Source organism: Epinephelus fuscoguttatus, linkage group LG18 (genome assembly GCF_011397635.1).
Source record: "Epinephelus fuscoguttatus linkage group LG18, E.fuscoguttatus.final_Chr_v1".
NCBI classification, from domain to species: Eukaryota; Metazoa; Chordata; class Actinopteri; order Perciformes; family Serranidae; genus Epinephelus; species Epinephelus fuscoguttatus.
In genome coordinates this window covers 18,528,058-18,531,478 of record NC_064769.1, presented here as the reverse complement: position 1 = coordinate 18,531,478, position 3,421 = coordinate 18,528,058, and positions in this window count along the sequence as shown.

The window sequence follows — 3,421 nt, the reverse complement described above, 5'->3', positions numbered from 1 at the left end:
GCGCAGCCTGACGTAGCTAGCTGGTCGCGTGCCACACCAAATTGTTATTTTGGTTTTGGAGCTATTGCTGACAGAGCCTCACTTCACACTGTATTATTAATAACCTTGTCGTGATTGTTTCACCCATTGTCACGGAAAGAGGAGCATCTTGAGACAGCTGTCATTGGAAATAAAATGCACATTATCGACAACGCTTCTGTGCGCAACAATGAATGAACAGCATCAACCCGTAAACTCTCATTCATAACTTGAGCGTGTCAGTATCTTTCAATTAGTTACAGAAGACACAGTGGAAACTCCATGTACAGTGTGAAACTTCAGCAGCATGTCTTACTTACTTTTCACCGCTAGATGGTGGTCATCACTAGTGTACAACAGACAGCTGAGCGTCTCGTGTGAGTGAAGTGCAGGGCTTTATTTGCCCTTTGTTTCGCCTCTCAGGTAGCTCTTGACTTCAGTCTGTCCAAAAAGCTCCACCACATGGTTATTCTGGTAATGGCCATGTCCGGGACAAGTGTGTATCACAGAAAGCATGTTTTGTACACTGCCTTAGAAAACTGACAACCCACCAGACCATAATCAGGGAAGAGCCCAATCTATTGTGTTTTGGCTGCTGTATGTACACCTCCATCGCTGTAGGTTGAGGCAGGGGATTACAGTTGTTTATCACCAGATTGTTGTATTTAAAAAAGTGTCTCTGGATATATCTAACACCGCACATCGTTTTAATGCAGCTACCATATTTTTTAGTCAAGTGAGCAAAAGACAGAGCACGCAGCAACATGTATTATTCCTGTATAGACAGTTATAGACTTGCCGGTGGCACATGGAGGAGGTCTCCAGCTGGGACAAATGTTAATTAAGCAATTATGCCACAAGAGGCATGTGTTTTACAGTGATTTTAGCTCAGCTTGAAGGTATTGTCAGGCAAAGGGGTTTCAGTCCATACAGGCCCTTTTATCCCTCGTGTATGCAGTGGCTGCACAAATACTTGAAGGGACAGAGTAAGGCCCATGGTAGTAGGCTCTAGGGAGAAGCTTTAAGTGGCTTCTATTACATGCTCATGGAAAGACAGATTTATGAAAAAGAGGATTTGATTAGCAATTTCAAAAGGGTAGTATACTGCACTGTTATATTGCAACAATATGATATGGGTGTATTTAGTGACAATCAGCTTGACTAGGACACTGTTTCAGAAACCAAGATCAATATTCCTACATATGATTTTGCTTTACACAAGTCAATAAAATACATGACAACATTTAAAACTACAAAAGGAAAAATAGTCAAAGATTAGATTAAAATAGGTTTTTTTTATTAGATGTAAAAATATTTATTTTTAGAAATACAGAAATCCAGTTTCTGTGCAATAGGCCAGTTGTTACATAAATGAACAAAAGTGCAGTGACAAAGTTCATCAATTAAAGGTTCAGGAGAACAGGAGAGATTTTAATTCAGATTTTAGTGAAGGTTAAGGGTAATTGAAAAAGACTGTCAAAGAATGTGGTCCCATCTGTGTGCAGAACAGCAGCTAAAAGTAGCTTCACCCTGTCTGGTTCTAATAGAGGTACTAGCTGACTGTGTCCTATAAAGATCTTAAGGAGTTATTAGGTTTAGTTTTCAGGCATATCGAGCATCTATTTTGTCCACAGGATTTTGGCCCAAGCCCATAAAGTGATTTATTAAAAGAGATCAGCCCATCAAAATCAATCCTGTAAGCTGTAAGCCAATGGGTTCACTTTCACTGCTTCTTGTTAGATCTGTGGGAGCAGCATTCTGAATGTGCTGCAGTTGTACATTTGTTGTTGTGAGAAGAGGCGACATGAGACTTGGTCTACAGGGGGGTAATTCTATAATATTTACCACAACACATAACCAACACTGGATTACAAATAGGCAATGGAAGGCAACTGCCCTTTGCCTTCAGACTCCCAGGGGCCAGCAAAAGCCCTAGGTTCCCTGTGTGCTGTGTGCTTGGTAATATGACTAATTGTAATTTTGTTTGAGAATATAGGAATGGGGCGGCACGGTGGTGTGGTGGTTAGCACTCTCGCCTCACAGCAAGAGGGTTGCGGTTCGATCCCGGGCGTGGGAGCCCTTCTGTGCGGAGTTTGCATGTTCTCCCCGTGTCAGCGTGGGTTCTCTCCGGGCACTCCGGCTTCCTCCCACAGTCCAAAGACATGCAGATTGGGGACTAGGTTAATTGATAACTCTAAATTGTCCATAGGTGTGAATGTGAGTGTGAATGGTTGTTTGTCTCTATGTGTCAGCCCTGCGATAGTCTGGCGACCTGTCCAGGGTGTACCCTGCCTCTCGCCCAATGTCAGCTGGGATAGGCTCCAGCACCCCCGCAACCCTCAAGAGGATGAAGCGGTTAGAAGATGAATGAATGAATGAATGAATGAATATAGGAATAGGCACTACTAAAGATCAAAATGAGTTGAGTCCTGCTTTATAAGCTGATCTTGAGGCCCTGTCTTGAAGAGTCTGTGTCAAAGTGCAGTGTTCCAAAGTTGGGACGCTGTGTAAAACATGAGTAAAAACAGAATGCAATGATTTGTGGATCTTTTTTTTTTTACCTGCATTCAATTGAATACAGTACAGAGACCAGATATTTAATGCTCAAACGAATAAACTTAATTGTTTTTTGGTGAATATTGACTCAATCTGAATTTGATGCCTGTAACATGTTCCAAAAAAGTTGGGACAGGGGCAACAAAAGATTAGATAAGTTATGAAATTCTCGAAAAACACCAGTTTGCAACAATTCACCGGTAAACAGGTTAACTCGTAAAAGCTTATGAGTGGGTATGAAAGTGGCATCCAGTTGTCCACAAGCAAGGACCGAACTTTGTGAAAAACTGCATGGGCTAACAGCCAAATAATTTAAGAACAGCGTTTCTCAAAGCAAGGAATTTAAAGATTTCACCATGTCTAATTCATAATAACATCAAAAGATTCACAAAATCTGGAGAAATCCCTGCATGTAAAGGACAAGGCTGAAAACCAATATCGAATGGCTGTGACCTTTGAGCCCTCAGACCACTGCATTGAAAACAAACATGATTGTATAAAGGATATTACTACATGGGCGTGGGACCACTTTGGAAAAACCATGCCATACCACTTTGGTGTTAGTGGCATGTTAACTCTACCATGCAAACATCCAGAGACAGTGCTGACATCTCTGGGCCCGAGCTCATCTGAGACAGACTGACACAAAGTTGAAGAGAGTGTTATGGTGTGAAGAGTCCACATTTCAAATAGTTTTTAGATTGTAAAGTAGCACCACAACAATAGCTACCTACTACTGTGCTGTAAAGGCCCTGAGACAAGGCTCAGTATTCAAACTGTGCCTTTAACTGCAAACTGTGCTCGCTTGAACGCTCGCGAGATTTGCTTGGCGCCGCGACCTCATGTG